Source organism: Rhinolophus ferrumequinum, chromosome X, assembly GCF_004115265.2.
Source record: "Rhinolophus ferrumequinum isolate MPI-CBG mRhiFer1 chromosome X, mRhiFer1_v1.p, whole genome shotgun sequence".
NCBI lineage: Eukaryota > Metazoa > Chordata > Mammalia > Chiroptera > Rhinolophidae > Rhinolophus > Rhinolophus ferrumequinum.
In genome coordinates, this window is record NC_046284.1 from 16629726 (window position 1) to 16643028 (window position 13303).

At 37.5% G+C, this 13303-nt stretch overlaps 1 pseudogene; it reads left to right on the forward strand.

Annotated features, from left to right (window-relative positions):
- Positions 1-4821: 4821 nt before the first annotated feature.
- LOC117028477 (60S ribosomal protein L17-like) lies at positions 4822-5346 on the forward strand (annotated as a pseudogene).
- The last annotated feature ends 7957 nt before the right edge of the window (positions 5347-13303 follow it).

Here is a 13303-nt window from a genome sequence, read left to right on the forward strand (position 1 = left end):
AGCCTTCCCAGGGTTTGTTAATCTCTGCCTTTTTGATTCCAGCCATCCTAATGGGTGTGAAGTGGTTTCTCATTATGGTTTTGATTTGCTTGGCCCAGACGACTGGTGACGGCTAGTATCTTTTCATTTGCTTATTGGCTGTTTGTATATCTTTTTTTGTGTAGACATTTTGATAAATGTCTATGCAGATTCTTCACTCATTTTTAAATAGGATAATTCTTTTTACTGTTTAATGGTAAGGATTCTTTATATAGTCTGGCTTCAAGATCCTTGTCAGATAATTGATTTGCAAATATTTTCTCCCATTTTGTGGGTTTTTTTTCTTTTATCTATTTCTTTTCTTTTAATTTTGTTTGAGCATTTGTTTTCAATTACTTTTTTAATTAAGGTATAATTGACATACAACATTATTAGTTTCAGGTGTACAGCGTAATGATTTGATATTTATATACGGCAAAAGGATAACAATAAGTCTTGTTAACATCTATCACCATAAATAGCTACATTTTTTTGTGTGTGATGAGAATTTTTAAGATCTAATCTACTTTCTTGGCGACTTTTAAATATGCAATACAGTATTGCTAACTCTAGTGACCATGCTGTTACCTCCCCATGACATTTATTTTAGAACCGGGAGTTTGTACTCTTTGACCCCCTTCACCCATTTTGCTCAACATCTCCCTCTAACCAATAATCTGTTCTGTTTTGTACTCTTTATCTATGAACTTGCTTTTTGTTTATTCTGTTCTTTAGATTCCACATGTAAGTGAGATCATATGGTGTTTGTCTTTCTCTGTCGGACTTATTTCACTTAGCACAAAAACTTCAAGCTCCATCCATGATGTCACAAATGGCTACATTTCAATCTTTTTTATCGCTGGATAATTATCCTGTGTGTGTGTATGTGTATGTGTGTACGTGTACATATGTATCTCACATTTGCTTTACTGTTCATCCATTGATGCACACTTAGGATTTTCCATATCTTGGCCACTGTAATTAATGCTCCAATACTATGGGGATGCCTCTGTCTTTTCTGGTCAATGATTTTGTTTTCTTTGGGTAAATACCCAGAAAGGAATTGCTGAATCATATAGTAGCTCTATTTAAAAATTTTTGAGGAACCTACTACTCTTTTCCATAATGGCTGCACCAATTTACAGTCCTACCAACTGTTCGTGAGGGTTCTCTTTTCTCCACATCCTCGCCAAAGCTTGTTATTTCTTCTTTTTGATAATAGCCATTCTAACAGGTTGTGAGGTATATTTCATTGTGGTTTTTCCAAATTATTAATTTCAGGTGTACAAAACAACATAAAGATTAGCCATTTACACCCCTTAGAAAGTGATAACTCCAAGTCCACTACCCCTCTGATATCGTACATACCTATTGCAATAACACTGACTGTATTCCCTGTGCTGTACTTTACGTCCTGTGACTATATATATATATAGTATATGTTTTAATTACGGTTGATGTTCAAGACTATTTTACTGTAGTTTCAGGTGTACTGCGCAGTGGCCAGGTATCCATACAAATTATGAAATGATCCCTCTTCCCCCATCAAGTCTAGAACCCATCCTACACCATACAGTTTTGCAACATTTTTTTACTACCATATTTTGCCATGTAGAATGTGCTCCCGTGTATAATATGTACCCACATTTTTTGGTCCAAACTTCCTGGGGGGGTAAAAATCTTTCGTTTTAATTTTTTAATTCAAATTTTAATTTTTTTACATTTAGCCACTTGTTTTTAGTATTATAAAGGAATTTTAGCATTTATTTTTTTAACATATTATGGTACAGGAAATTTTATGTAACAAATAATTACAAAACACAAGAATAGATACAAGATACAAGAAATTTTATGTACCGGTAACAAATTTACTATATTTACGCATCGTAGAAGGCCAAGAACTCTGCAAGTTGGTCGTTGAGTTCAACAAAACCGATTATCGTATTCCAGCGTATTCTTTTGCATACGGATATTGTTATCAATTTCTAGCGTTAAACTTTTAGCTCATGAGCATAAATAAATGAATTAAAAACATTTATATAGATACAGAATTAGAACTACCCATGTATAATGCGCATCCTTTTTTTCTCTTACAAATTTGGGCAAAAAAGTGCACATTATACACGGCAAAATACGGTATATTCCCCATACTGCACTTCACATCCCCATGACTATTTTGTGACTACCAATTTGTACTTCCTAATCCCTTCACCTTTCTCACCCATCCCCCACTTGCCTTCCCTTGGGACAACCATCAGTTTGTTCTCTGTGTCTCTGAGTCTATTTCTGTTTTGTTTGTTCGTTTATTCTGTTCTCTAGATTCACATATAAATGAGATCATATGATATTGGTCTTTCTCAGTCCGACTTATTTTACTTAGTGTAATGTTTTCTAGGTCCATCCTATTTCATTGTAGTTTTGATTTGCATTTCTCTGATGATTAGTGATGTTGAGCATCTTTTCATTTACCCATTGGTCGATTTTTTTCCCCTTTTCTCCTGTGCTTTTGGAGTTATACATAAGAAAATATTGCCTAATTCAAGGTCAAAAAGAGTCAAACCTATGTTTTTGTCTGAGTTTTATAGTTTTAGCGCTTGCATTAAAGTCTTTCATCCATTTTGAGCTGATTTTTATATATGATATGAGTTAGGGTCCATCTTCTTTTTCTTGCATGTGCATATATATCCATGTGTTCTCAGAACCATTTGTGGAAAAGAATATTCTTTCCCCCCTGAACTATCTTGGTACCCTGGTTTAAAATCAGTTGACCATAGATGTAAGGGTTTATTTCTGGACTCGCAATTCCATTCCCCTGATCTACCTATAAGTCTTCTGTTATACCTATATCACATTTTCTTGATTACTGTTGCTGTGTACTAAATTTTGTGATCAGGAAGTGTGAATTTTACAGCTTTATTATTCTTTTTCAAGATTGCTTTGGCTATTCTGGGACCCTTGCATTTCCGTATTAATTTTAGGATTAGCTTGTCATTTTGGGCATAAAACATTAGCTGGGATTTTGCTAGGGATTGCATTGAATCTGTAGCTCAATTTAGGGAATGTCTGAACCTCATTTTTATAGTTGTACAAACTGAGGTTTCCCTATATATGGGATATTCACATTACAGGTATTTGGGGATTATTTACATTGGGGATAATGCTTTGTGACCGATCAGTGCTCATATTGCATGGTTATTCATCTGTAGTTTTTCATGAGTTTAGGATTACAATATGTTCATTTCTATTATGAGAATTATTCTAGAGACCCTTCTAACAGCTTAAAAGGCAAAAACATAAATATTCACAAGCGTTTTCACAAAGAAACAAAATTACAAAGGAAGACAAAAACAAAATATAATCACTATCTGTCTCAGTTGTCTTAGTGTTTGTGATTCAGCTTTTGTCATGAAAGTCTGTGTGGGACTAGGGTGGGATAACAGGGAAAATGAGAGGCCTGTGTTTTGATACCACGTTGACCAGGAATCTGCAAAGATCTTTTCAGGTTGAACGAGACCATTTGGCAATCAAGTGTGTAATCCCCCTCCCTATGGCACAAGATGTCTTTTAAGAACATAGCTTTGCAGCGCTAGACAGATAAGTTTGGGCCAACTCTGCTGTGGATTTGCTGATGCTTTAAGCAGGGAAAACATTTACTTATCCCTATTTTTACATAAAGTAAATCACCACTTTTGCAGGTCGCTTTATGGAATGATTAAGACCTTCTCAAAATTTACTTCCACGTGTTGGGTTTCTGAGCAATGAATTCATTAGGCTTTTATTGTTAGTCAGGTTCCTAAGACAATGGCTGCTCCCACTGCTGTATAAGGAAATCCTGCTGTCTCCATTGGGCTGGTTTTGAATCTGAAGGAGGGAGGAAGGAAAAGCTTTCCGTAGCCATGCTCTTAATTAAACACCTCCCAGAGAAGCAGGGAGGCCCAGCAATCTGGGAAACCAGCCTCTTGGGTGGAGGTCACTTCCCTGTCATTTCCTACCTGCTGCACCTCGTTTTTCTCGTGTACTTTTTGGCCCTCTCCCTTTTATCTCTCTCCCTTCTTGATTTCTCCTGTTCTTTATTTCTTCCTTGCCTAGTGCCTTACAGACTTGTTTATTATCTTTGTGGGTATGTGTTTTGTTTGGTTTTTTTTCTTTGGGTAGGGAAGTATCTTTTCCCATTTTCTTATGTTTTTTAAATTATTTATATATGATCTTTGTAAAACATCTAGACAACACACATGTCCATAAACTAATAAGTGAGTCACCCCTGTGCCTAGCTCAGCCCTACTTTCCACAGGAAAACATTGCTACCAGATGGGGTTTGTGCCATAGGAACATTGATCGCCTCCTGTGTGCTACCGTGTTTCCCCGAAAATAAGCCCTAGCATGATGTTTCAGGATGACATCCCCTGAACGTAAGCCCTAATGTGTCTTTTGGAGCAAAAATTAATATAAGACCCACTCTTTATTTTCGGGGAAACATGGTAGACACTGTTGGGATATTTCAGTGAGTACAACAGACAAAAATCCCTGCCTTCAGGGAGCTTATTTCTAACTTGTGAGAACAACGAAAAAGAATCCACATACACCAAGGTATTTTACCAAACTGGAATCATATCCCATATTTTGATCGATGGCTTGCATTTGAAGGTGTTTATTTACAAATTATTTCATTGTGAAATTTTTGACACACACAAGAGTACAGGAAACAAAAAATATACTATAAAATGATTTTGTTGCTTGATTTCAAAATTTTCCTTTCATTCTTCCTGTAAGTGGCCTGAGGTGACCTCTAAAAATGATTCACTTGACCCAGAGATTCTCACAAAATCATGTAAATCGAAGGTTCAAATCTTTGTGTTCATTTTAAGAACACTCGCGAAACTGCCCAGGTCATCAAGGGTATGCTTATCCGAACAGCCACCATGTGTCTGAAGGACGTCACAGGAGCAATGGGTGCCATTCTGTCGGTACAGTGGTGGAGTTGGGAGGTGTGCCAGGCCAAACAGTAGGGCTGGACGCAGGGTCGGTGGCCCAAAAAGCGTGCAGAATTTTGGTGCAAATGCTTAAAAATGCAGAGAGGAATGCTGAACTTAAGGGTTTCGATGTAGATTCTCTGGTCGCTGAGCACAGGCAGGTGAACAAAGCTCCCAAGATGCAGCGCGGAGCTTACCAAGCTCATGGGCTAATGAACCCATCCGTGAGCTCCCCCTGCCACACTGAGGGATCCTTACTGCAAAAGAGCAGATTGTTCCAAACCAGACAGGAGGTTGCACAGAAGAAAAGGTATCTCAGAAGAAACTGAAGAAACAAAAACTTACGGCCTGGGAGTAAATTCAGCATCAAATAAATGCTAATAAAAGTAAAAGGAGGAAATTTTTTTTTCCTTGTGTACAGCACAATGAGGCTACTGCATCTTTTCAGCACAAAGGAAGTATTTGCCCAGTTTTGTCCAAGTGGGCGTATAGTTTAAATGAACCCGTGGAGAAGATGGTGTATTTGAGAATGGTGCATTCTTTACGCAGTTGTTCACACTGCCTAAGTCTGAATAAGTAGATAAAATTTTGTTTAATCTTTCCTTTCTATATTTCCTTAATATAGACTGGTCTGATTTCATACCGAGACCACCTCCAGCTACTCAGGAAATGAGTTAACATTAAAGGAAGATTCTAATATATATGGTATTTAAGACATGGATCAGTGTTTGTCTGATATGTATTTATGGATGTAAAGAGCCAATGGCTTTAAAATATAAAATCAGTGTCACCAATATTGCTTTAATCTATTGCTATTCATATGATCTCTTACTCAATTAGTAAGAAGTGGAAGCTTGAACTTTAAAAACAAATCTAGTTATCATTCTCCCCCACCAAAAAAACAAAAAAAACAGTTCCATGAAAACAACCATTTGTTCACTGAAAATCAAGCTTTAAAATCAAGTTACTGGTGAACACACAATGGGATTTATAGATGATGTAGTACAGAATTGTACACCTGAAATCTATGTAATTTTACTAACAATTGTCACCCCAATAAATTAAAAAAAATCAAGTTACATATATACTTTATATGTGTATGTATGTGTGTATATATATTATATATATATTTCATACATATTATATTTCATGTATATTAATAAGTCACTAATGACTTTTCATAAAGCTAGGCAAAATAGAAAGCTTATAGATGCTACTAGAATATTAATTTTGAATAACTTTCTGGAGAACTTTGTGCTAGAATTGTCTGGGTAGCGTTTGAGCTGCCCTTTCAAATACACTTTGGCTGGGTTAGCATCAGCTACTGCTGTCAGCCAGGAGCGTTCTTCACATTTAGGGACGCGGCCTTTTCTTGTGTCACTGATAGTTAAGTTGAAGCATTAGCTCTTTAATAAACAGTCTGATGACAAGAAAAACTGTAGGTAGTTATTTTCACTATTTCCTCTGTTTAAACTGAAATGGTGCATTAGGTATTTTTCAACTCTTTGATGACATTTAAGTAATATGTGTAGGGGGTGGCTGGTTAGCTCAGGTGGTTAGAGCGTGGTGCTGGTTGCACCAAGGTTGCTGGTTCGATCCCCGCATGGGCCACTGTGAGCTGCACCCACCTTAAAAAGAAAAAAAAAGTAATATGTATTTTGAGGGACATCTTTGAGTTCGCACTTACAAGCCAGATCATGTGATTTTTCACAGAGCAAAGAGCAGCAGCCCTATTTTTATTTGCCATTTTGCACTTGTCAGTTTGCAAAAGAGGGTCAGTTTTGCTTCCTCAGTTGATAAACTCCAAGGACCATTAACAGACGTGAGTTCTGCATGCCTTGTAAACTAAAGTAAACCGTTTTAGTCAGGTTTACCTTTGCAGATGCTGTGAATTTCAAAATTAGGTTTTCTGAACCAGAGAAGAGATGAATAGCTGTGGAATAGGAGATCTGACATTTGGTCATGTGTCTACATGGATACTGTGAGTTCTGACATTAGTGGGTCATCTTGTCTACTTTTATAGCTTGTGCTTTAAATAGCTGCTCTCGAAAGGCCTGATGTTATAATAAAAACTTAAAAAGAGGCTAATGTTAATATTTGCCTGTTGCTAAACTAGTACGTTTAGAATTAGCTAGTGGTAGCCGTGGCTATAGTGGTTAGGGACTGTCATTTTGTCTCTAAGCTCATGTTCAAACATGTCCCTGCTCTTTTGCCCTGTGGCTATTGAATGAGGATGATTAAAGTGATGCCCGTTTGCTTTACATGCCTCCTCCCCAAATTTCTATTGTTAAGGAATAATCTGGAACATTTGCAATTGTGTGATGAAGAGTTGTTGTTGTTGTTGTTGTTTTTTAATTGGGGAATATTGGGGAATAGTGTGTTTTTCCAGGACCCATCAGCTCCGAGTCAAATCGTGGTTCTCACTCTAGCTGTAGAGGGTGCAACTCACTGGCCCATGTGGGAATTGAACCGGCGACATTGGTGTAATGAGCACTGCGCTGTAATCAACTGAGCCAACCGGCCTGACCGAGTTGTTTTTCAACTGTGCTTTCAGAAGGACCCAAGGAAGCTAATTCTCAAAGACGTTTCTTTTCATAACATAATGTAGTGTTTTGAAGATGATGCCACTATATCTTGAAAAGCCCATTTACCGTAGTTCTGGCATTTAGCAAAGATTTTGTCAATTTTTATGGACTTGAAATTGTAAAAGATACATGTTCAAGTCACAAAAAAGAGCTGTAGTACTGGAGAAGAGTAAGAAAAGACTCCACACTGCAGTTTTTACCTTTTGCTATCAGTGCAAGCGTCTTTATAATTGCATGTTGACTAGCACGTGATTTTAAAGCTGGAAGTGTGAACTTTCAAAAGCAGCCATTTCAGTTACAGTACTTAAGATGTCCATATTTGTGCACTATATGTGTGCACATAAAAACATAATCATCAGTGTTTGCAAAAGTTACAGAAATGAATCGTTCCCCTTCTTTTGCAGCCCACACAAATATGTCTGCTCCCTGAAAAGATGGGGGAGCTCGCTTCCCTATCACTCCCCTCCTTGAAAGCAGGTCAGAGTCCATCAATCGACCTTAGTGTACCATTGAGTCATGACCTGGAACTCAAATGCCGAGAATGAGTCCCAGGAGGTACTCAGCATAGGTGAGGCTGTAAAACTGTTTTGTGGGTTTTTTTCTTTCATTTTTTTAATACATCGAACTGTTTTATCAGTTCGGTGCTAGATGTCATTTCTCTGTGTGCTGATGATGACATCCTGGGCTCAACACTCTTGTGACACTTAGCCCTCTGGACTGTACCTTCCTAAGTGAAAAGCCTCATGAGATCCAGGCCAGTGTCCCCAGCACCACACAGGGCCTGGCGTAAGATGAAAGTCTGACAGAGGATTGGAGAAAGAAGAAATACATGAATGATTAGGGGGGCTGGTAAATGACAAAGAAACTTAAAGTTGTGTTGAACCGTAGATTTCTGTTTTATACTCCTGTTCTTTCCTTCCATCCTCATTCCTTCCTTCCATTTCCCATCTTCCCCTAGAATTCCACTTTCCGCTACTGGGGGTAAAATCATCCCATGGTTCCTTCCTTCAAAGCACAATTTAAAGGGTGAGCATCTGAGGACAGTGAGATCCACGGATGCACTTCCCTGAGTCGGAACTTATTTATTGTTGCATGTTGTGTAAACGAGTGAATGCACAGTGGGTACTGAGGCAACACTTCAAACGTTTGATTTGCCATTATACATGTCTTTAACACAACCTCAGAGTTCCTGTGATCTTTGTTGCCACATCTGATTTTTCTTTTTCCATTTTAGATTGTGTAAAGTCACTGTATTTATTTTATTCTTCAGCTCCAGCAGGGTAAAACGCTACCTGATATGTTTTCTTTTATCACCAAATCAATTTTTAAGGTGGTCTTTCAAAATGGATACTTTATGAAAAAAGAAATCTGTGGCAAGAGCCAAGGCCAAAACCAAAACCTATCTATAATGATTATGTTGTACATATCAGTTCTTGCTAATGTCAAATTTTAAAATTGATGCTTAACTGGTGGGTGTAAATGATTATATTGTCCTTGAAATGTGCATTTCAAATATTACAGATGCAGTGGAGGATCTCTTCAAATATTTATTGACCGTTCCTGTTTCTTCTGTGAAATGCTGTTTGTAATTTTTTCCCCCATTTTTCTATCTGCTGGTTTGTCTTTTTTTAGATTAACTTACAGTCTTTTACATATCCTTGACAATATTTGTTTGTCACTTACATGTGTTGCAAATATCTGCACCCAATTTGTGGCTCGTCTCACTTTTTATGATGTGTTTTGATGAGAGAAAAATGTAATGTAGCCTAAATTATCAGTCTTTTCCTTTATACTTCGTGCTCCTTGTATCCTGTTTCAAAAATTCTATCCCACCCACCGTTGTTGCAGATATTCTCCTATATTTTCTCTGATCTGATTCCCAGCGCTGTAGGCTTTGAACCTTCACCAAGGCATGACCATTAAAACCAAGTTGTAAGTCACCTGGGAATTGGCAGATGCCCCGGGGGCAACTGCTGTTCTCAGTTGACTTCCCTTTCAGGACATTTGCCCTAGTAATGGTTTTGGTCTCTGAGGATTTCCTTGTCTTTCCTGCCCACTCAGCCATGCATTCGGAAGGCTTTAATTTGATTTTTCCCACCATGTTTTTGAAAAAGTATTTATTTTTTTCTGTTACAGTTGACATTCAGTATTATTTTCTATTAGTTTCAGGTGTACAGCATAGAAGTTAGACATTTATATAACTTGTACAGTGATCTGCCCCCTGCCCCCCTGCATTACTACCACCTGACACTACATATAGTTGTTGCAACCTTACTGACTAGAGATTAAGAAATACAAACTAGTACCCACCATGTTTTTGTGTTTTGCAGCAGGAGGGTTTTTCAGGATTTTTAATCCCCCATGTGACCAACAAGGGAAGCTCCTCCATGTTTTTCAAACATGAAAGTTCAATGTGTGCATCCCAATATATCATCTAAGAGTTTTCCTTCTATGCAAAGCCTGAGATGTGATAAGGAACCATGACCTATCCCCCTATTTGCAGGTGAACCAAAAGATGGGAGTGGTGTTCTGGCCCTGAAGCGGCTGTGACTGGGGGAGGTGAGAATTCACATCTTTGCAGAACCCTAATGCTGAGCCAGCCGTTGTCTGCCTGAATGCTCACTGGTCCACCAAACCTTTTAAATGATGATGTTATTTTTTCTTTTCTCTATAACCTTGGACAACGTTTATTGAGCATTTACCATATACTAGGCACTATTCCAAGTCTTTGCGTGGATTAACAACTGTGACGTTATGGTAACTCCGTGAAATAGGTGCTGTCATTTCCCCCATTTTACCAGTAAAGGAAATGGAGACACAAAGAGTTTCAGCAGCTTGTTCAGTGTCACAACTTGCAAGTGGCAGAACTGGAATTGGAATCCAGACAATCTGTCTCTGGAGCATGTACTCAAAAGTACTATGCTATATTACTTCTATAAGAGATACTTACTGATGTGAAAAAATCAGATTTTTATGTGTATGCATCACCCAAGATAACACCCAAATGTAACGTATTGGTTCTGTGATGTCATTGTGGTTTATGCTTATGCACAAGTCATCTTGTTTTCTTTTAACATATACCTGTTTCTAAGAGTTGAGCCCACTTCTGTTTGTTTTTCATGATTAGATTCCTTAGGAAAGAGAAGTGGAAAAGTGCATCCTTTACTCACATGAACTTTTTCGTTACAAACACCAGTTCTTTCCTTGATCTTTGTTTGGTAACAACTTTATTGAGATATAATTCATACACCATGCAAAGTGTAAAATTCAGCGTTTTTATTAGCACATTCACGGAGTTCTGTAACTCTCATTGCAGTCAATTTTAGGCCATTTCATCATTTCTAAAAGAAACCCTGTACCCTTCGGCTGTCATCTCCCCAAGCCCCTCATTCCCCTAGCCCTAGGCAACCATTGATCTACTTTCTATCGCTCTCTATATGTCCAGTCTGGATGTTTCATATAAAAAGAATTATATAATTTGTAACCTCTTACATTTAGCAATATCTTTCCAAGATCCATTCATGGTGTAGCATGTATTGGTCCTTCATATTTTTTATTGCCAAATAATATTCCATTGTATGGATACACCCCATTTTGTTTATCCATTCTTTAGTTGCTGGACATCTGCATTGTTTCCATCTTTGGGTTATTATTAATAATACTATTAACATTCCCGTACGTGTTTTTGTGTAGACATATGTTTTCATTTCTTTGGGGCATATACCTAGAATTGCTGGGTCATATGATAACACTATTTAACTTTTTGAGGAATCACACAGCTGTTTTGCACAGGGGCTGAACCGTTTGACATTCCCACAAACAAAACAGTGTTTGAGGCTTCTAATCGGTCCACATACTTGCTAACTCTTGTTATTGTCCATCTTCTGGGTTGTAGCCATCTCCATGGGTGCCAAGTGTGTATCTCATTGTGGTCTTGATGTGCATTTCCTAACGACTAAATGACATTCAGTATCTTTACATGTGCTTCTTGTCCATTTTTATATCTTCATTGGAGATGTGCCTCTTCACATCTTTTGCCCATTTTTAATTGTGTCATTTGTCTTTTTATTATTGATTAGTAAGTGTTCTTGATGTATTCTAGATACCTATTCCTTAGCAGATAGTTTACAAATCTAGTCTCTCTTTCTGTGGATTATCTTTTGACTTGCTTGTTAGTGTCCTTTGAAACACAAAAGTTTAAATTTTGACAAAGTCAAATGTATCTGTTTTGTTCTATTGTTGTTTGTGCTTTTCGTGTCATATATATGAAGGTTTTGCGTAATGCAAACTCACAAAGATTTATTCCTGTATTTTATTTTAAGAGTGTCATTGTTTTGGCTCTTATATTTCAGTGTGTGATCACTTTGAGTTAATTTTTGTATATGGTGTAAGGTGGGGTCTCACTTCATTCTTTTGAATGTGGATATCCTGTTGTCCCGTCATCATTTGTTGCAAAGACTATTTTTTTCTTCATTGAATTGTCTGTCCTCAAAAATCAATTGACTCTAGATATATGGGCTAATTTTTGGACTCTCAATTCTATTCCATTGATTTTTATTTCTGTCATTATGCCAGTACTACACTGTCTGTTTATTTTTGTAGCTTTACGTAGTAAGTTTTGAGGAAGTATGAGTCTTACAACTTTGTTCATTTTTTCAACATTGCTTTGGTTAACGTGCCTTCCATGCATTTCCACATAAATTTTAGTATCAATTTTTAAATTTCTGAAAACAAAAGCCAGCTAGGATTTTCATAGGGGTTGCTTTGAATCTGTATATCAATTAAGAGAGTATTGCCACAATAATAATATTAAGCCCCATCCGTGAATGTGGGATGGCTTTCCATTTATTTAGATCATCTTTAATTTATTTCAATAATAATTTGTAGTTTGCAGAGTGTAAGTTTTGCACTTGTACTATGCACAATAGAAATATGATTGATTTTTGTGTGTTGATCTAATATATTATACCCTTTAACAGGTGTGATTGTGTGTGTGTCTCTGAATGTGAATTCCTTAGTATTTTGTATAAACAAGATCATGTTATTTGCAAATACGGATAGTTTTACTTCTTCCTTTGGGGAAGTAGCTGTGTGTTGGGGGTCCTCAGGTTTGATGACTTGCTAGGTGAACTCACAGGACTCAGCATATACCGTGTTTCCCCGAAAATAAGACCGGGTCTTATATTAATTTTTTGCTTCAAAAGACGCATTAAGGCTTATGTTCAGGGGATGTCATCCTGAAAAATCATGCTAGGGCTTATTTTCCCATTAGGTCTTATTTTCGGGAAAACACGGTGGTTGCACTCATAACTACCTGGTATTTGTTACAACAATCAGATGCAAAGCAAAATCTTAGAATAGCACTCAAGCCCAGTTTTATTTGGAGTTGATAACACACGAAAGAGGGACTTTCCCTTTTCCTTCCCACACCCTTTGTTGTGTAGGTGCTTATAAACAGCCGAAGCCATAGGGAACCTTCAGTGAATTGCCTGAGGCTACACCAAAAGTTGGTAGCTAATTGATTGTAGCATCCACCAGTTTCTACATCCCAGGCTTTCTTTTGCAGGAGTTGCTTGCTTGGAAAATACCTTTGTGCTAAGTCAGTGATCCTGGATCAAAGGCATTCCAGAAGCCTGCTCTCCTCCACGGAGGCCTGCAAAGTTCTCTACTTTTAGCTTCAAGTCTCGCTTTCCAGCTTCAGCTACACTAGCCCATCCTCTAAACTCAAAC